This window comes from Lolium perenne, chromosome 7, assembly GCF_019359855.2.
Source record: "Lolium perenne isolate Kyuss_39 chromosome 7, Kyuss_2.0, whole genome shotgun sequence".
NCBI classification, from domain to species: Eukaryota; Viridiplantae; Streptophyta; class Magnoliopsida; order Poales; family Poaceae; genus Lolium; species Lolium perenne.
In genome coordinates, this window is record NC_067250.2 from 147,523,943 (window position 1) to 147,545,960 (window position 22,018).

The 22,018-nt window shown below is 50.3% G+C and overlaps 1 protein-coding gene across 1 annotated transcript in view; it reads left to right on the forward strand.

The window, feature by feature from the left end:
• Positions 1–15,319, forward strand: part of LOC127300840 (uncharacterized) — a 132,514-nt gene extending 117,195 nt beyond the window's left edge. Inside the window, exon 2 of the mRNA XM_071823669.1 lies at positions 14,879–15,319. The gene's annotated coding sequence lies outside the window, so the exon portion shown is untranslated. The remainder of the gene's footprint in view (positions 1–14,878) is intronic.
• Positions 15,320–22,018: the final 6,699 nt, after the last annotated feature.

The window sequence follows — 22,018 nt, forward strand, 5'->3', positions numbered from 1 at the left end:
AAACGATTGCCAAAATTACATGCGGTTGAGAATAGCATCTGGCACTCAGATTATTTAGTTATGTATACTAATCTTTCCCTATGGTTGTAATTGATCGGTGCATGAGATGGGATCGGAGCTCGGTACGGAGGACCGGGTCGATCGATGCTGCCTCCTCCATGTACGGCAACAGCAAATCACTCAAAAAGACAAAGGACAAATCGATGACGGAAAACGTCAGCGACTCAGCTGCTGCCGTAACGCGGCGGCGGCCCGCGGACCTCGACAGCACACCGACTCGCCAGCGCGGACCAGCCGTCGCGCACTCGCCCGCCATGTTGTCCAGCTAAGTTTATTTATATATTCATATATGTTATATTCAAAATATATTCATATGTTGGTTCAATCTACAAAGTTGACCACGCAGTCGCATACAACCCTCTCAGGGACTATCTTATATTTACTAATTGGAGACTCCCCATAAGCCTCCACGTTAATCCTAGAAAATACAAATTTATGTCCGTCCGATCCGTCATTAGTTTATCTAAAGCCGTTAATGATGCGTGGATGCCCTCTCCTACCACATGAGTTCTCTCCTCTTTCTGTGGAAAACAAATCTAAATCGTCGCCTCCCTCCGTTCTAGCTTCTCGCGAGATAAAGTTTGTTTCGCCTCAATCTTCCTCTTCATGGCCTAATCTTCATCATGCAAGTCGTACGCCTGTCGGGCAACAACAGCGAAATCTGAACTCTTGCTGGCATCTGCCAATCTACCGCTGCTTTGGACAACACGTGTACTCTAATCAGCTGATCGGGCATAATTTATATGATTCTGACGTTACTAATGTCCTCTCCTCTTTCTTTCTAACCAGATTAGTTCACTGCTGGATCATCTGAATCATACAGGTCGCCCGGCTCTCCAGCAGCAACGGCGAAAGCATGTCCTGTCGCCGACTTTGCCGATCCGCATCGCGTTTGATAACGTCCCTTTACTCTACTTAGTTGATCGGGCATAACTTCCGTGATCTCAGGTTAGCAATTTACGATCCGATTGTGTAGACTGATTGTTTACGTTATTTACTAGCTGGGTCAAAGAGCAGAAAGCTCATGGTGAACTGTGAACTGTCGCTAGGTACGTTGCATATGGCTGGACGAAGCTTTACTTCCAAATTATCTGAATTCTATCATGTAACTTATTTTTCCGTATTTTTTTAGGTGTTGCAAAATTTCTCACTTTTCTAATGTTTGTTGGTGCACGGGTGCACGAACCAAAGCTGAAGAGAGACCTGAAGCTATATATAGGCACATCGTGTGTATTTCTTTATTAGTGTCCTATAGTTATTTTTTTTTACTGCAAATTGCACGTAGTAGAAGTGGCCTTGGTCATCCGATGATTTTGCACAGCGCATTCCTCATGCTGAGTTCTACTCAGAAATTATTTTGGCATGTAGTCATGCGAGCTGGCATGTTCCTCTATGATTTAAGGCGTATAGTGCATGTGCATGTATAATAAGAGGGATTAGCATCTGCTATTCTGTAGAGTTGATACATCGAGGTTAATTGTTATTTTTACTACTCATTCTCAATATAGTTAAAGCTTATTTCGAAGCAGTGCCATATAGAGAAGAATTTGTTTCTATATAAAATATGTTCCAGTATCCAGGATACAAGAAATAAAATAGTGTTTTGCGAATGATATTAAATAAAATAACTGCATCCAAAGGTGACTTCCTTTTGAACATATGTCATTACATTCCTTTGTTGACACATATATACGTGATATGTCTTCACTAGGTTTATGCCGATTATAGCACCAAATCAATAATTTATATTTCGAGGAATATAGCATATCTCATAGAATCAGTGATTCTTGGGATCTTACTTAGGCCTTGAGTAGTGAAGCAATAGCGGTTTGTGTTATGATATGGATATCATTGACTAATTGCCCTCTTTATTTAGAATTTTCCTTCTACCAGGATGGACATATCCAACATACACGCTAGAAATGATTTATCACAGATCCACATTTTTTATTTAGTTGCACTTTTGGGTACTTCGTAATACAAACAATAGTCCAGCTGACCTAATTATTGAGTACAAAGCTTTTGATCAGGGAAATTGAAAAGCCGTATTGTATTATTTTATTTTTTTAGTTAGGAAAGTGAACTTCTCATGTATTAGATACATTGGAATCAATTAGTGAAGCCATCAATAATATTGCTGAATTTTTTAAAATATGTTAGTTCATATATATTTTAGACTGTAATTTCTGGGCTTATATATGAGTCGTGCCCTACATTTAAATGGCAGGAACTCAACCAATCATTCAAATACTTCTACTATTTCCAGTTCGCTTGAGCATAGAATAAAATATCCATTGATATTCCTCGAAATAATTATGTAAGATATTCTATTTCATATGAATAATTATAAACATTGAAACCAATTTTTTATTATTATTATTGAGACTGATATATCTATAATACAGTGTCACTACATATAATAACTAGCCCGGGCAGATGCACGGGTTGATGACTAGTATAACTATAATTGGTATTGGTTTCGGTTTTGTCTGCTGTTTCTTTGCGTCCGTCGAAGTAGTGAGGCTGAGTACCAAAAGGCCAACCTTGTCTCCGGGTTCAACGGCTGGCATCGCGTCCCTGTTACCCGGCAAGTGTTTGATGCTGGAGGTCTGCCTACTCATGAAAAGATATGCATAAACCTTTTATACTGCTAACTGGTCCATTTAACAATGCGTGTTTAATCCACAAGTCGCATGTTTTTACAAGTGTTTATTATATTTCATAAATACATCTTGTTGCAGTTGTACTTGTTTCTCCTTCTCAGCCAAACGGTCGGGTGTCTTCCTCACCACTCGCCACGCTCGGGGACTCGGCACGCTACAGACAGTGCCAGTCGCCCGACCTCACCACCCTCAACGCTCGGGGACTCGGCGCGCTACAGACAGCGCTAGTCGCCCGACCTTGTCACTCTCCACGCTCGGGGAGTCGGCGCGCTCCAGACAGCGCCCCTCGCCGGTCGCCCGAGCTCGCCACTCGCCACTCTCGGGGACTTGGCGCGCTCCATACAGCGCCCCTCGCCGGTCGCCCGAGCTCGCCACTCGCCACGCTCGGGGACTCGACGCGCTCCAGACAGCGCCGGTCGCCCGAGCTCGCCATCCGCCACACTCGGGGATTCGGCGCGCTACAGACAGCGCTCCTCGCCGGTCGCCCGACCTCATCACTCTCCACGCTCGGGGACTCGGCGCGCCATGGACAACACTCCTCGCCGGTCGCCCGACCTCGTCACTCGCCACGCTCGGGGACTCCGCGCTACAGGCAGCGCTCCTCGCCGGTCGCCCGACCTCACCATTCACCACGCTCGGGGACTCGGCCCGCTCCAGGCAGCAGCACTCGCCAACCGGCTCTCGCCGACTGGCCCTCGCCGACTGGCTCTCGCCAACTAGCTCTCTCACCGACTGGCTCACGCCGACTGGTTCACACCGACTGGTTCACGCCGACTGGTTCACGCAGATTGGCCTACGCCGACTGGCTCGCTTCGACTGGCTCGTGTTTCACGATTGTTTCCTCTATTTCAGGAGCCCGTCGCCGATTCACCTCGACCCATCGCCAAGCCTCTTCGCTCCTTTCCTCAAGCCCGCGCCGAATCCACGACGCGCTCGGGGACTACTGATGGGGATACGCCCTAGGGGGCCTATCACCCAGCTCACTCACCAGATGAAGAGAGCCCAAGACAGCTCCAGTCGGCGGGCGACTGGGCCATGCGCCCTAGCAACTGAATCCCGGAGCGACTGGATCTACAGAAGGCCCATGAAGCGTAGCGGCCCAAGCGGCCTTATACCTGTAAACCCTAGGTGGCTGCCTATATAAAGCCACCAGGGGCATCTCATCATACATGTAATCTCTCCTTAGATACAATCTCCCCCTCCGCCTCTGGCGGCTACCCCAAAGCAAGTCGTCTAACGCTGGCGACACTATGATCATAGTAGATTTCTAGCAGGACGTAGCGATCCTCCACCGAGGGGACGTGAACCTGGGTACGTCGTGTGCCGACTCATTTCCGGAATCTCCAACGCCGCCTTGCTCTACATCTTTCATGTGCTACCCTGTAGCATCTGCCATGGTCAAAACCTCGACACTTTACCAATAGAGTACGACGGTGAAGTGGGGAGAATCCCATGAAAACAGGTGTCTGTTTCTTCTAGCATTCTCATGGTGATCCCCATACTCTTGATTGTGTCGACAAATATCAGGTTTAGTCCGCTTTCACCATCCATGAAGACTTTGCTCATCTTGAACCACCCGATCTTTGCCTCGACTACTAAAGCAGCGTGTCCTGGTTTTGGTATGGTCATCGGGTGATCTGCTCGGCTGAACGTAATGTTCTGAGACGACCACTCGACATACTCAGGGGTGTTCGCCATGATACTTTCTGCCAGATTGATTTCTCGGGTGAGCTTCTTCATTTCTCTTCTTGAAACACCTGTCCTATGGATCATGCTCATCTTCCCGCGTGGTGGTGGAAACGCCTCATTGGGTTGGTGAGGTTGAGCCTGCTGGACCTGATGCTTCAGTGGAGGTGGTGGTGGTGGCGGTGGTGGCTGTTGCTGCTGCTGGATGAGTTTCTGAATGTCAATGAACTGCCTACAATCTCTGAGCAGGTGGCTTGACTTCGTTTTGTTGTCTTTAGAATCAACGTACGAGTGTAAGTAGCAGGAAGCGTTGATCTGCTCGGCAAAGGGTAGCTCGGGAGTCCTTTGTGGTCGTGGTTTGTAGTTGCCACGGTTTCCAGAGTTGTTCCGATTGCCGTCCTGCCGATCGTCTCGTCTGTCGTCATACCGATCGTCCTGCCGATCAGAGTATCCTGCAGCTACCAGGTTACTATCGTCGTAACTGTGGTTTTTCCTTTTATTGTGGCAATCCCTTCGTCCACCCGAGTCGTGCTTCGGCTGGTCGTCGTCTTCGTCGTCACTGCGCTGTCGCGGCTTTCGTACGTTGTCCTCACCATCAGCCCAGCTGTTGGCGATTTCCATTAACTTGGTTATGGTTTTTGGATTTTTGCGTCCGAGTTCCTCTACGTAGCTTTCACGTCGGATGCCATCGCTGAAGGCATCGATTGCTCTGTCGACAGAAACATCTTCGGCAGCGTTTAGGAGCTTGGTGAATCTCCCGATGTATGCGCTCATCGATTCCTTCTGCTTCTGCTGGCAATGCCGTAACTCCTCAATCCCGACGGGCCTCTTGTATGTTGCTTGAAAATTGGCAACGAAAGCGTCTACTAGGTCGTCCCATGATTTGATGGAACCCTTCGGCAGGCCTCTTAACCAAGCTCGTGTTGAATCCTTCAGGTAAAGCTGCAAGCATTGCATTGCTGCTATCTGGTTTCCTTTGTGCAGAATCACATTCTGCAAGTAGTCGTCTATCCAGGACCTCGGCTCCTGCTGCCCATCGTATTTGGCGGCGTCAGTAGGGGCAGGTTTGAACTTTCTGGGTGGCATCGCCTCGCGGATTTTGTAGCTTAAACAATCGGCCCCCTTAGCTCGCCGTTGTTCTCCTGGCTCTCGTTCGAAGAATCACTGTCATATTCCTCCCTAGCGGCGCGTCGTCGCCTTGCTTTGTCGATTCTGCTCTGGGTGATTTCATCTCGAGCATCTCTCGCGTGATGCTTTGAGCCGCCGGCCTGTAACGTGGTCTTTTCCTTCCGCGGGACCAGATTGTCTCCCAATATTGCGAGACTTTCTAGGGCACCTCGATGGGCTTGGGCCATAGAACCTTCAGGGCGCTGATTGATGAGATATGCTGCGAGATTGGCAGTCGCTCCCGCGATGGTTTTTGGCGGTGGCATGCCCGCGGTGTCCGTGGTCATAAAGGACTTGGTCAGATTTGACGTTATTTCTCTGGCGTCATCTTCCGAGAGCCTGGATAATCTTGATCGGCGCTTGCCTGCTCCTTGAGTGCTTCGAGAGGCGCTTCCTCGCGAGCCTCTCCGTCGTTCACTAGATTGGTCTGCCGCGGATAGGCGTCTCTCGAGGGTGGCTTGCTCTTTCGATAGTCGCTCCCGGTTTTTCTCCAATATGGAGCGATAAGCGTTGAGGGTTCCAACCGAGGTTCCTGCAGGGAGCGGTGTGTTGTTAAGCACGGCTACCTTGGCTGCTGCCCACTCCTCCTCTGCGATGGTGTAATCGCTGTTGTTGTTACTGGCGATGTTCCCAAAACTTGCTCGTCTGCTGGAGCGGGGGGTGTGATCTCCGTCCCCCCTGTTCCTTGTGTTTCCCGTGTTATTGGCAACATAAACCTGGTGGTGTGTCGCACTCCGGGTGGCACCTTGGACGATGCTGTCGATACTGTCCTCTCCCGATGAGTACTGGGCATTGCAGATGAACGGTGTGTCGCTTGATCCTAGCCCGTGCCTGGTATCACAGTTCAAGCAGTAGTATGAAGTCATCTCCGAAGAGGCGGGATTGTCGGATCCAACCGACATGGAAGACGTCGAACAAGGAGTCGATGGCGCGGGCGAGTTCGTTGAGCCTGTCAGACCAGCCGAAAGGTCGACTGATGACGACGTGCTTGGACCTGACGATCTGGAGGCGAGTGGTTCCAACAGTCGAAGGACTCCTTCCGAGTTGACGTTGTAGTGGACGCTGCCAAAGGTCATCTCCATGTTTCCTTGTAGATCAGAAAAGGTCGAGCAAGACGAGTCGCTGTGCGGGGTGAATTCATAGGAGCCGAAGCGAATCGGGCTTCCCAGACTTAACGATGACGGTGTCGATGAAGCTGCCGATGACATGACTGGATCTGCCGATGACCGATCTTGTGCCGACAGGGTTCCCACAGACGGCGCCAATTGTCGAGGGTAATCCTCGGCAATGCCCTTCGATTGGGGCTTAGGGTTGATGGAATCCTGTAGGCTGACAAGAGACATCGGTTCACAGACAAGCGGGGAGAGCGATTTACCTAGGTTCGGGGCCCTTGATGAGGTAAAACCCTTACGTCCTGCCTGTCTGATCTTTAATTACGAGAATATTAGGTTACAATGGGGTGACGAAGGGTTCGGCTGAGATCTCGTCGAGAGGCTAAGTGCTGCGGCGACCTAGCTCTAGACTTTTAGTGGCTAAGATTGCTAAGATTGATCGTGTCCCTCGGCAGCCCCTCTCCCTGGCCTTTATATAGGAGGCCAGGTCTCAAGAGGTCTAACCGAGTACGACTAGGTTTACAGTAGTCCTAGCTCTAAACTTTCCTTGTTCGGCTCCTTCCTTGTCTTGACCGCCAAGGAATCTTCTGCTGCGCCATCCAAGTGGCCCGTCTTGCCATCGAGTACCTTCATGGGCCTCCAGTTAGGTTGTACAGGATAGGGCAATGTCGGTTACCCGAAGGGTAATGCCCACGTCACCACCTCCTCCTCCTCCTCCGGCGACCCCCTCCACCCCACCTCCGGCGACCCCCTCCGGCTGGCCTCCTCCTCCACCCACCCACCCACCCACCAACAACCTCTGGCTGGCCTCGTCCTCCTCCTCCATCCACCCCACCCACCCACCCACCTCCGGCGACCTCCGAATTTTTTTTAAAAAAATCCAGCGAAATTCCGGCGACTCCAGATCTAGATCTGGCCGCCATTTTTTAAATTCAAAAAAATGATATGGCGCACCACCGCTGGGTGCGCCACAGAAAATTTATGTGGCGCATGGCTGCCTGGTGCGCCACACACAAGTTTAATATTCTGTGACACATGTAGATATGTGCCATGGAAATAAATATATGTCGGGTGTCTTCTGTGGCGCACAGAAATATGCACCACAGAAAGTCAAAAATGTGCGCCACAGATGAGGGTTTTCCTAGTAGTGTGGCTGGCGGCTGCTGCTCTGGTCTGGGCCCCGACACGTCGAGGAGTAGGCGATGGACCTCCCATGCCATCCTCGCTGTCATCGAGGATGATGACGCAGCGGGCCCGGCGCCACGCGGCCTCCTCGAGCAGCCGCGGCTGGCGCTCCGCTTCCTCCCTCTCCCACTCTACCTAGGATCAAGAAAGCGCCTTGTCCATCGACATCTGGAGGTCGGAGGGGACGAAGTCGTTCAGCCAACGCGCCATCACTGCCTCAAAATCGCGTCGTCCTTGGCGTCGGGGGAGGTCACCGGTGCGGACTCCTTCTTAGGCTTGCACAGGTTTCTCGCCGGCGTGGCCTATTCTTCCGGATCGCACTTGACGCGGACCAATCGGTCGTGGCCGCGCGGAGGCGATGGGCCCTGCCACTCGTGGATGACTATCCCGCCGCTACGGCCTCGGTTATGCAGCAACGAGACGGGCTCCGGCTTGACAGCGTGGAGCTGGGTCATCGGCGTGGCTGGCGGCGCAGAACCTGAGGAGCGCAAGCGCAACGCCGACCCCGAGGATGACGACGTACATGCCATCCTCCATGGCATCCATTAGTTCCCGCGGCGCCCGGAGAACGACGCCGGAGTCCTCTGGGGCATCTGCAGGATGGGGGAGTTCCCCGCCTGGATGTGGTCGAGGACGGCGGTGAGGGTGCGGCCTGGGGCACTCCACTAGCGATGCCTGCCGTTCGAGTTGTTCCTCGACGGCAGCGGAGGAGGGACCTCATAGGATGCCAGCTCCCGCTCATAGCGCTTGCGGAAGTATCTGTCCCACGTGGCGTGGTTGTCGGGGAAGCGCTCCGGCAGGCCCCGATCCTCATCTGACATCACGGCGAGGGCGACCTAGATCTCTACGTCGAGCGCAGCGGTCCCCACCAACGGCAGAGGGATGTAGACGCTGCTGACGCTAAGCCGCCAAGACGGAAGCCCACGGAAATCGGGTGGCTCCGGGAAGTTGGCCTCGTAAAGGAGGCGCGAATCCCAGTTGTGGAGAGAACGGTGGCCGAACCCGTTCGCCGCCGCACCATTGCTAGGGTAGCGTTCGGCCATCTCCGCGCGTCGGAAAGGGGCGTGTGGAGGTGAGGGAGTTTTCGACGGTCTGTCGCCGGTGTGTGGAGGAAGAAGAAGGGGGAAACATGGGGGAGGATATATAGCTCCGACCAGTAATGGCATGTGGGGCGTAGAATCTGAGGAGACGACAATAACTCTGCTGCGTGTCCATTGGCCTGCCGCTCCGACGAGTAATGGCGCGTAGAAGCCGAGGAGATGACGATGGACCGCGTCGTGTGTCGCTGACCGAACGGGGCCACTGGCAGGGCAGGATTGTTCACGCGTCTTCTCGGCTCTTCACGCCTTTTTCTCTCCATCCCGCGCTTGCAAGCGCTCCCCAGGTAGTTGGGTTCGGTCTTGGATCGCCGGATGAAAAAACGGCCCAATCTAGCGATTTTTGGGCTTCTGAGGCCGCGGCGGGAAAATTTAGGTCCAGCTGGCGATAAAATTAGTTCAGAGAAGGAGGTGCTGGGGAGTTGAGTGGAGATGCTCTAATAAGATGCATCTCATCTCGGTGAAAAGAGCAACAAAATCTGAATTATAACCGATGGTGAACGAGGCTAAAACCAAGAGTATGGGGCAACAGGGGAAAATTAATCATGCCAGGCAAACAATAGGCGCGCGGCGCCAAATTAGTGATAGTTGCTTCCAAGGTAGTCAAGAGATACAAAACAGTACGTGCGGGGGAGAAGCGATCGGGAGGGGTGGCTGAAAAAACCCATCTAGGGTTCCGTCTCCACGCCGGCGACGCAATTGGTCTCCTCCGCCTCCGGTGGTCTTAGGGCCTTGGAGGTGTGGCGGACCACGGCCTCTCGCCGGCGCGGCGGGAGGGTTTTCGTTTTTTGTTAGTTTTTTCAGTGTTTTCTTTGGGATGGTGAGGCGGCGGCTCCATCTTGATGTCAGAATAAGGCTCCCCGCTCTATTCTCGCTGTGTTGGTGCGTCTAGCATCGGCGGAGGGCGCGTGGAGTCATGTGCCCGGCGGATCTCGCGGGATACGGTCGGTTTCCGTGTTCGTTGGTGTGGTTTTTAGATCAGTCTCTTTCGATCTACAGTTGTTATTTTTGGCGACGGTTGTTGCTCTGGTGCGCTGGTCCTTTGGGACCTTAGCATGACAACTTCTCGTTTATCTACTACAACAAGCTCTACTACGAAAAGCTTTGCCTGGCTCCGGTGATGGAGGGGCGAGGACAACGGCGCGCCTTCGGCTCGCGTCAGTTTTTGTAGCCGTCCCTAGGTGGTTGAAAGATCTTTTTGTAATTTTTATTACTTTTTTTTTGAAACGAGGCAAGACTTCCCATTTTCATTAATAGAGAAGAATAGGTGGTCAGTTTATTAACGGAAAACCGACCAAAAACCAGTAAACACCCATGCCGACCGTCATGGAACACGACCGTCGCATGGGCACACACAACCACCCTGGCAACCCACCGAAGCTGCACAAACACCACCTAGGCGAAGATTGTCGTTGAGGTTGCTCACCGGCGTCATCGTCATCACTCCGCACCCGTAGCGACTCCGACTTCCCCGAAGAATCGACCACCAAAGAAGACCTTGCCAAAGCGGCGCCGCGAGGTTCAAGCTGACCAATGCCAAACAGGTGGCTCCTCGTGTAGGGGAATGCAGCTCCGACTCGGAAGACGAGCTCCAGCTAGGGGATGCGCAAGACCCGCGCCGAAGGTGAACTTCACCTGGACCGCCCCTTGCAGGTCATCATACACCGCCCAAGAGAAGACCTCAGAGAACATGGCAGCTCCGACTCCACAGGAACGAAAGACCAGCATGGAGGGAACTCGGACACGCCGGGCCAAGCCAACTAACAAGGTCTTGCCGTGACCAAACCATCACTCTTCAACGCCATCGTTGCAACATAAACCGCCACACGGAACACCGACATCGCCGGTTGGACACCTGCCAACCGCGAAGTTGTGTGCGTCCAGCCCAAAGGAAGTGCAGATGTGATCGAGGTCTTCTAGACGACGCCCCAAAGGAGGTAAGCGACGTGAGACGACGTCCGTCGCCCGACCCAACAGGGACAAAGCTTTCACCCGAAGAGCCTGATCCGAGCTTGGAGGCCGAGGGTGCTCCACAGCGGTGCCTCCAACGAGGGAACAACGCCCGGAGGCGCAGCCACCGCCGGCCGGACATAGCCGGGCAGACTTTCGCCCGGAACTTCAAGGCCGCCATCCCCACGCAACTGGCCGAAGCCAGCCTGCAGTTCCACTGGCCTGCACACACCTGCAACCACGACCGCGCCATCACGAAGCAGGGCCACCACAGACCTCGCCGCCGACGAAGTCGACGGGCCAGATCTTGCACGATCTGGCGACCACCTCCAGGGCGCCGTCGACGACCAGCAACAGCCAGCAGGTTGCCAGCCCCGCACAAAGGAACCACATAGCAGGAGGGGGCCGCCACCCCACCCCATCGCGATGAGCCGCAGCCACAGGGCTGCCGGGGTCGACGCCGCCGGGCCGGTGCAGGGGAGCCGGAGCTCAGCCACCGGAGGCGCAGCACAGGAGTCCACGGCGCGCGAGGGGGGCTCCAGGCCGCCAGGAGCCGCCGGACCGGCCGCCACCGCAGGGGGCCGAGCCTCCCCAACCGGGGCAGAGTCGCCACCCCGATCCGCGATTGCAGCGCGGCCGCGCGGGAGAGGCCCCGCCACCGCCGTCTTCTACACGGGCTTAGCCCGGTGAAGTCATCCGGTGACGGCGAGGGTGGGGGGGTGGAGCCTGGGGGCTGGGTGGCGGCGGCGGGTTAGGTTTCCCCCGAGCCGCCCCTAGAAACGATGCGGGGGTCAGCCCCTTGCGAGGGGAAAAGTGGCTTTTATTACTTTTGGGTCAGTTCGTACTACCATTGATGATTATTAATAGATCGGTGGAATTTTCGAAAAAAAATTAATGATAGTTGCATGCAATGGGTTCTGGGCATTGTAGGAGCAGCTCTTGCAGCACTGGAACGGGCAGGTCAAAAACCAACGAGCGCGCAAATTTGACAATCAACCAAACGGCCACTGCGATCGATCGATGCGCCGGTTCCTTGGACTGTACAGCGCGTGGAAGCTAGGGATGGATGACTTATTTTTGTACCGGCGAAAACACAAAGCAAACGAGGACGTACGCATCCATCCGCGGCATGACAAACTAGGTCGGTGGCTCCTTATCGACTCCGACTTGGTATTAGACCACAACTCGGAGTCGACTTGGTACGTCAATTCCATGGCATATCAGGCCCACGTCAATTCCATATATGGCATATCAGGCCCACGTCAATTCCATGGCAGCAGTCTTCCTTGACTTGATATTAACCAAATGCCACTCCGATGGATGGATGCGCGGGTTCGTTTGATTGTTGGTTCCTTGGATCCGAGAAGACGAAGCAAACGAGGGACACTGCCGAACGCATGAAACTAGGTCGGTGGCACGGATCGACTCCGGCTCGGTATCAGTAGTTCACTGAGACTTCAACTCGGAGTCGACTCCAGTACGTGGACCATATAATCACAGCACCCATGATTCCCTTGTGCCCACAAATTAACAAAGCACCCTCAAGCACGCGATCCAAGCTAGGAGAAGACAAGGGCATCCATCGATCGATCGGGCCGCGCCTATGGCGGACGGTTGGGACGTGGACCTCAGGAGCGGCGAGAGCAAGAAGTTCGTCCTCAACCCCGGCCAGCGCGCGTGGGTCCGCTGCGCCAAGCTCGTCCACCCGATGAGCGCACCCACCGGCCAGAAGGTGCGCGTGGCGCTCCGCACCAAGACCGGCGACGTCCAGCGCCTCGAGCTATGGGCGGAGTGGAACTATAGGTCGGTGCCGTCTCCAGTGATGCTGGAGGAGGACTTCTGGCTGGAGCGGGAGGAGGACGCCTGCGTCGACACGGTCACCCGTTTCGTCGTTTATGACGGTAACGTTATTGCAATTCCGGTGAGACACACGGCGGAGTACTACCAACAGCAAGACAGAGAGCGTCAGGAGGCGGCTCTTGCGAACGGTTACGTTAGAGAGGCGCTCCGTTTCGAGGATGACGACGAGGACGAGGAGTGGGAGTACCAGGAGGTGGTCGAGAGCACTGCCATTACCGATGATGAGGAGGAGAGCCACGGCGCGTCCGAAGTTACCGGCTTCATGGAGGTCGCCGCCGCGGACGTGGAGGACCAAGAAGAAGGAGGTCAGAGCCAGCTCCTGGTGCTGTACCGCTACACCCGCTTCTCGGCGGCATGGTTGGACGGCCGAGTGGAAGCATGCGGGAGCACAAAAGAGTACCAGCTCCGGCTCACCGCTGCCGCCGGCTACGGGGCTAGATCGCTGGCGTGGGCTGGCGCGTCGCTGGCCAACCGGATATACCCTAAGGGCTCCAACAAGCAGCTCCGGGAGCTATGGATGAACCTGGCTTCGATGGTGAGCCTCCCGCCGGGCGCCGCCCGCGTTATGGTGTTCGTCGAAGTCGGCCTCCTACGGCAGGAGGACTGCACGCAGGCAAGCATGGGGCAGATGCGCGCCGCTCTCAAGGACATGATGACGAAACAATGGCCCACGCCCTGCAGCCCTTTGGAGCTGAACCTGCCGGAGCCAGTGTGGTGCGGCCATGATGAACACAAAGCCCCCCAGCACGACAAAGAGATGGATGGCGAACCGAGGCCGGCGAAGCGAAGGAGGGTGGTCGCCACCGAGGAGGATTGCGTCATCTGCTACGAGCCGCTGAAGGGCGATGACCTCGCGGCGTGGCCGGGATGCGGCAAGCCCCACGTCTTACATGGCGCATGCATGCAGAGCGTCCTCGACACCAAACCGATGTGCCCTGTGTGCAGATGCGACATCCAGCCAACAGTTTACAGATATGAATTGCGAAAATGCTAGAGTTACGGACACAGGTTACGGAATTCGTTGAAGCTCTAGTGATCTTTTGGCCTTTTTCTTTTCTTTTCCACGTGTACAGTTGTAAAACCAGAACATTATATCTGCAGTAGAGATGTGTTGTCTGTCAAATTGTGCATCAAGGCCTCTTTATTTATAAACCACATGTTTGGAGCAAACCTTTATATAGAACATATTGGATTCATACTACTGCTTTGATTCAGAAAATAAGTTCTGTCATTTTGCTACAATTTGCCGCTTAATTAAAACATTATTTATTGAGTAAACCTAGTAGAAATCATGGAACTACAAAAGCCAATTAGCCAAAACAGTTGAGTCGTCTCTCTTTCAGCCTGACAGACAAGTTAGTGATATCTGTTTAGTTTTAGCCTATTCTTACTTGTGTTGAATAACCTATGAACAAAATTCAGGTTCTATCCTATAGTACTAAATTGAAGCAAGTTTATGCACATACTATTGTTTTTAGGTTTTGTACATGAGGTGTATTCTTGGTATAGTTAAGATTTGTTTTATTTCAGTAAACCTGTTAGATTTTGATTGTTGATCTGCTTCCCTGATTATCTTTGGCGAGAAGTACATATTGGTAGTCTTGAATTGGTTGTGGGGAATGATGTTATTCTAGATATGTGGATTCTTATTTTCACCGAGTGTACTAATCTGATTGTTGTTGGAAAGAGTAGGCGCCTTGTGGATTTACCAGCCTCTGTACACATGCTTCAAATATTGATTAAAAAAACATTCCATAAGTCGCATAATCATGTCTGCACTACTGTCCTTGATTCAAACAATTCAGTTTGTTCATTTCGTACTCGTTACCGCTAGTGGGAGTTATGGAACCAACAAAACCGAAACAGTCCAGTCATCTCATCTTGCCATTGTTGAGAAGATACTAATTTTCTGTTAGAATCTGTGAACAAAGTTCAGCTTGTATCTTACAGTAGCACATAAAAACTAAGTTTCTGCACATTATAACTGTTTTTGGGATTTATCTTGCTGACCTTCTTACCAATTTCTTGTTTTGCAAATCTCTGAGATTTAGATTATTAATCTGTTGCTTAACTGCCTCATTGTGTTCTTCTGATTCAGCTGCCAATGCGCTGCGACACCCGGATGTCGATGCAGAGTAGGGAAAGATCAGAGCAAGAGTCCTGACAGTTCGCCTCTTCAGATGTTTTGTTGCCTCGGACATGACGACAACAGATCCGGACGCCTAGTAGTGCATATAGATAGATAGATATAGGTTCAGTCGTTCAGAAAACTCAGCAGCTCCTGTGTTTCTTTTGCTAGCTAAACTTGATACGAACTCCTGATAGGAGGAACCTATCTGTCTTAGCCTCGCGGTTCAAAGATTCAGAACTGCTGAATGCGTTCAGCGCAATCGCAGAACATGTTTTTAGTGATACTGGTTGTAGTTGCTGCTGCAGTGTTGCTCTTCTGACATCCATCAATGTGATGTGGTTGGTACTGCTTCCTGATGAAGCATTTCACTGTATGGGTTTTTGCGGTGAGTTGACGATCATGCATTCCTTGTGGTCTTGTAGATGATGGAAGGATATCATGCATTTCATCTAAATGAAAAATGACTTGATAGTTCCGCATTTCTTTTAGATGACGCATAAGAATGAATTGTGTAGCAGTGATCTCCCAGTGAGTTGATGATCGAGTTTCAATTGCTTTTTGGCCACAGAGCAGGAAAGAATTTTGTCCTGTCCACTTTAGTATATTTATGTTGATTCGTCAAAATCCATGACTTGCTTATTTTCTCTAGAATCTTTCTCTTCTGAAATCAATCTTGAGTTACTGAACTAGACAAAAATACTTGAAGTACCACTGAGCAACGCATCCTATTACTACTGTGGATTTAGTTCTTCGGAAACAACGTATGCTGTAAGCCTCTAATATGTGACTATTCTGCATCGGATCTAAAGATTTGAGCACAAACCACATAAGCGTAGCAGGAGTTCCACAAGTGCCAGCAGATCAGAGTGGCTCCAGGCGGTCATCGTGCTCAGGTTTAGTACTTTGCAGGTCAAGGCTCTGGAAACAAAGGGAGTGTTTTCGAGGCATAAAAAAGTATGGTAATGGTAAAATGGTGAATTCTGACAAAGGACACTTTATTATTTAAAGTTATGGATATTAAAAGTTATGTTTAACATTTGATCGATATTTTGGTCAATATTTGGTTTGGTGAACTCCAAGGTGTCAAGAATTGTTTTTCTTTTTAGAGAAAAGGTTTAAAAGCCCTGCTTTTTATAGTGTCAAGCGTTGTTGATAATCCTGCCCTCACAGAATTAGCTTCTCCAACCCACCCATTTTCAGCAAGACCGAAGAGCTACTGGACGCAGATGACTGGCTCCAAACCATGGAGAACAACCTAGAAGTTGCGGGAGTTGAAGCCGCAGAAGTACTGTTCGCCACCCACTACCTGTCAGGACCTGCACGAGTCTGGTGGACAAGCGCCCGCGTAATGAATGCGGGACAGATGATGACCTGGGAAGACTTCAAGACTAAGTTTAGCAAATACCATGTGCTCCAAGGACTGATCAAAAGATGAGAGACGAGTTCCGTGAACTCAAACAAGGCAGGATGTCCGTGGTAGAATACCGCGACAGATTCCTCACTCTGTCAAGGTACGCCCCGGATGAAACTGACACCAATGAGAAGCGGAAAGAGAGATTTCTGAACGGACTGCACGACGAAATGCAGACTGTACTGGTCAAGATTCCCTTTGCTGACCTAGAAGTCCTGGTGGACTCCGCCATCCAGATGGAAGGGAAGCTTCACCAAGCCAACGAGAATCGCAAACGCCGGACGATGAACCAGCATGGGTCCAGCAATACCCAGAAGTACCGCAACAACTCATCTGGAGGATTTGCTCCAAGATACAACAAGCCCACTGCTAAGACCTACCGCCCAAACTACACCAATAACCATGGAGGACCCCCGAAGCCCGGAGGCAACAACAATAACAATCACAACAACAACAACAACAACAACAACAACAACAACAACAACAACAACAACAACAACAACAACAACAACAACAACAACAACAACAACAACAACAACAACAACAACCCCACCAGCAACAACAACAATGGGAACAACAACAACACCAACACTGCTCCAAGGACTGGGAGCAACGCCATCCCCGTCGCCACCAAGGACAAGGCCACCATCACTTGTTATGAGTGTGGCGTGGTGGGACACTACTCCAACGAGTGCCCCGAGAGGTTAGCCAAGATTGCCGCCAACACCGCTGCTCCAGCTCAGAACCAGCGCCGCTTTGCAGCAAGAAGGAACCAGAACAACAACAACAACAACGGTCGTCTCTACCACATAAATGCCACTGAAGCCCAGGAGGCACCCTAGGCCATGCCAAGTATGTTTTCCTGTTAATCCAATTGCTCAATCTCTCTTAGGAACCTAACTTTTCTTAAAATCTCGGGACGAGATTTGTTTAAGGGGGAAGGGTTTGTAACATCCCAAATTTTGAAACAAAGAAGAAAATGAATTTCCTTTTTCCAAAAATGAGAACCAACAAAAACCTTTATTAAATAAAGTGCTGTGCCTAGTGCTCATACCTAATGCTTGTGTTTTCCCATGATTGTTTGTTATTACTTTGAACCTACTTCCAAAACCCTAAAACCCTAACCATCTCAAAAAAAGTGAATCAAATATGAGAAACCAAAATAAAAGAAAAAGACATATGTGGGCATATAGCCCTAATATGTAAATCTTGACCCCTACCTTTATTACTTTTCTAAATGGTGGTGAACCATTGTAAACCCCACTAAACCCTAAACCTCACCCCTCCTATCACCATCCATTTGGAAAGCAAAATAAAAAGAAATGATCTTAATTAAGAAAAAGGCATATGTAAGCCTATGGCTATTTTGGCAAACAATAACTTTTGCCATGGCTACCTTGTGTAGATGATTTGAAATACCTCAACACACCTAACAAAGTACTTACCAACAAATCCAAGTGAGAAACAAAAATAAAATAAACATATGCATAGATGCATATGTGGCACTTAGCCATAATATCAATTCTTGACCTATGCACCCACACTTTCCTCAAATGGTTTGAAACTCTTAGCAAACTCAATCTAACCCTAAAATAGATCCTCACACATGCCCAATTGGATCAAGAGAACCAAAATGGAAAAATAAGAAAAATCCAATTCCACACACACATGTGTTTATGCCATTTTTTACAAATCTTTGACCTAGCCCAATTTGGCCATCACCATTAGTTGTATTATGTTCGTAAACACTTATTACAACTTTTGGAATCAAAGAAACTCAAATAAAATCAAATTTGAACTCAAATTGTGATCACATATGATATTGGTCAAATCTGCCAATTTCAGTCTGGTCACTACTTTGAGCCCCTGGATTTCAAGATTTTCAAACCAAACAAATCCAATTCTTTGCACCTCATCCAATTAAACATCAAGGTGAACAACTTTTGTAAAGACCATGATATCAAATTCATCTTGGATCAAAAACTATGCTCATGCAAAGTTGAGACTTTTTAACATTGTCAACAATCTCCCTCTTTGCAAATTTTGCAATTCCTTTGTTTTTAAAATTCCACCACCACCTTTGAGTGTCTCTGATCAATTGCAACTCATCCAAACAACTCAAATTCAAGTTTTGGAACCACATTGCATTGACCAAATTTGGCAAGAATTTGAAATTTACAAATACTACCACTTGGCTCCTACCTGTCCCCTGGCCCCCTCTCCACATCAACCTTGCACAGCAACCCTAGATGGAGGCCAAAACATGGCATATCCATGCCATGCCGGCCATGGAGCACCTAGCTTGGCCAACCCTAGCTCCTCCCCTCTCTAGCCTTGGCCACCATGCCCCTTTGCTCCCCCTTGCTCCCCTGCACATGCTAGCTACCGCCGTTGCCGGAGGAGAAGGCCACAACGACGGCACGCGTCGCGCCCAGAACAGCCCAGGGCCATGCCGAGGACGTCGTGAGCGCGCCCACGAACGCACGCAGTGCACCCGTCGTCCCGACGAACGACGCCGCCCCTGGCCCCCCTCTCTACCTGCTGACACGCGCCCGTGCCCTCGCAAGCGCCGTCGCCGTCAACAACCTCGCCGTTCTCCCGCACCCGTGCCGCCAGGCATCGACCTCGCCAACGCTCTCCCGACCGTCCCCTACCTCGCTAGCAGGCTCCATAGCACCGCCTTGACGTCGCCTACGCAGCCCTGCTCTCGCCTGTCCCCTTCGCTCGCCGGAATCGTCGCGCCGCTGTCAACATAGCCGCAGACCTCCGGCCACCTCGGGCTCCTATAAAAGGAGAGCCCCTCCTCCTCAATTGAGCACACCAGTCGCCTCCCCTCCCTCCTCTGAGCCTCCTCGCACCCTATCCGCTCGACATTGCTCACCAGCGCCGCCCAATTGCGCCATCGCTGCCCGTGAGCCGCCGCAGATCAAGCCACTGATTGAGACCATCCCCGGAGCTCCCACGACCACCGTTGAGCTCGCCGTCGTCTGCAACGTCGTCCTGCATCAACGCCGCCGCTCGCCGGAGTCCCTGCTCACCGCCGACCCCCTACCTTCGCCGTGCCCGCGTCTGCTTCTCGTCGACGACGACGACGACGCTCGACCGTAGATCGTCATTCTAATCACGCGGCCCACGTTAAAAGGTACCGTTTCGGCTGTTAACCGTCGGTGACGAGTAGGTCCCACCCTGTCAGTTGGCCTGTGGCGCGCTGAAGCGTTACTGGGCCAGCCCAGTTCGTTTTCCCTCGTTTCGGCCCATTTGCTTTCCTGCCTAGGCCCATAATTCAAATTCAGTTAAATCCTTTTAGTATAAATTCAAATACTGGTGTCCAATTCAAATTCAAATGTTTTCAAATCTACTGCACCAAATTCAACAAAAAATTTATTGTTGGAAAGCTTATGAAATGCTTGATCCAACCACACTGGTCTCACATTGAAATTCTTTGTAGAATAAATGTGACAAAAATAACAAAAAAATAACAAAAATAACTGGTCTCACGAAGTCGACGGGACAGATCCTGCACGATCTGGCGACCACCTCCAGGGCGCCGTCGACGACCAGCAACAGCCAACAGGTTGCCAGCCCCGCACAAAGGAACCACAACTACTTGAAGCTGAAGCACGACGCTGTAGGCATTGCCGGGTTCTCATCGATTCAGAAGTGCACCGCCGCCATGAGAATGCTTGCATACGGAGCACCTATTGATACACAGGACGACTACCTTCACATGAGTGAGTCTACTGCCATTTAGTGCATGTACAAGTTTTGCCGAGATGTGGTGGGAAAGTTTGGCAAATATTACTTGAGATGGCCAACTGAAGAAGAGACTGCAAGGATCATGGCACAAAATGCTGCCAGAGCTGGAATACTTGGAAGCATTAATTGCATGCACTGGTCGTGGAAGAACTGTCCGTTTTGCCTGGCAAGATATATACAAAGGGCGTCATGGATATTGCAGTATGGTGCTTGAAGCTATGACAGATTATGACTTGTGGATTTGGCATTCTTTTTTTGGCATGGCGGGATCACACAATGACATCAACGTGTTGTAGCAGTCTCCGGTGTTCAGCAAATAGTGGAAGATCATGCATCACCATGCAACTATGAGATCAATGGCCACCAATATACCAAAGGCTATTATCTAGCCGATGATATATATCCAAAATGGGCCGCTTTTATCAAAACAATTTCGGCTCCATCAGGTCAGAAGAATTGCTACTTTGCTTCACGATAGGAGGCTTGCAGGAAGGATATCGAGCGGGCATTTGGTGTGCTTCAAGCTCAATTTGTAATTGTCTGGTACCCTGCTCTAAGCTGGTCTCACGACCAAATGTGGGAGGTGATGCAGACTTGTGTGATCATGCATAACATGATCATCGAGGATGACCGCAAAAATCATGTCAGGAGACATGTTGGTCCCTACGAGTGTCAGGCCTCTCTTGTGGAGGTTGATCATGAGTTGCCTGCGGATTTTGCTGATTTCCTCGCCATACACACATAGATCCGTGACAGCAATGTTCACGAGCAACTTCAAAATGATCTCGTTGAGCATATGTGAAGGATCAAAGGATTATCAGCAAATGCCGCGACACCTTGATCTGGCCCCATTTACTACATTTGTTTAGTTGTTTTATTGTTTGTTGTATTTTAATTTGAAAACAATCTCGGCGAACATATTTATTTGTATGCTACATTTAATAACTGGTTGTGTTTTCGAAAATCCTATAAAGAACGTCCTCCAAACACGGCACGAACAAAACACGTTCCCTAAATGCTCGATCCGATGTCGTTTGAGGACGCTTTGGAGGACGCGCCTGGAGATGCTCTAAATCCTTGAATGTGTAAAAGAAAAAAATTCTTGATGTGATATCCTTATCCAGGATCACGAGGGTAACACTGTCTATTTCATTGGTTTCCATCATTTTTACTTCCGAGTTGATGCCCATTACTGTATAACTTTCTATTCCAAACATAGGCAATGCAAATTACTTTAAAGTAACACATTCTCCTCAAAAAACAACACATATTAGCTTACCTTAAAGTTTGGGTTTATTGGACATTTGTAGTATGACTAATGAATGAAATAAACTTATGCGAGAAGAGTTTTCATCCACAACATGTGTCCATGATATTTACTAAATTTTACTGTCAGCAGGGCAAGGATAGAACAGTTCAATGGGGTCATCTTTATTGCATTGGGGTCAGCTTATGCAAATAAGCAGTTATTAGTAGTGATTTAGCGAAAGTTTTGCAAAGCATCACTGGTGTCACACCAGTGCTTCACTTTTTCTTCGAATTTGGTAACTTGGCCTTCATTTAATTGGTCCATTAACTGTGTATACTAAAAAAAAGTGTCGGGACTCTTAATGCAATTACATTTTGTAGTTTAAACCCTTCCAAAAATCAGCATTGATGGCTTGTCATGAAACACACCATGTAGCATATGGTCTCCCACTCCTGCTTAAAGTGGCCGGCTCGCATGCATGCATTTCCATAGTTAGCTAGCTCGTCTTTTTTCCGCCGCTCTAGCAGGAACACAATGGAGTGCGGGTTGAGGAGATAGTAAATGCGAGGTTTTTTTTTAGCAAACTGGTTCGTCCGGTAGCTTTCCCTGATTGGAGGGAGTATCCTCTATCAATCTTATCAGCCCTGATCCTGACAATAGGATTGCTGAAAGGGAGAGACTAGAGACCGAG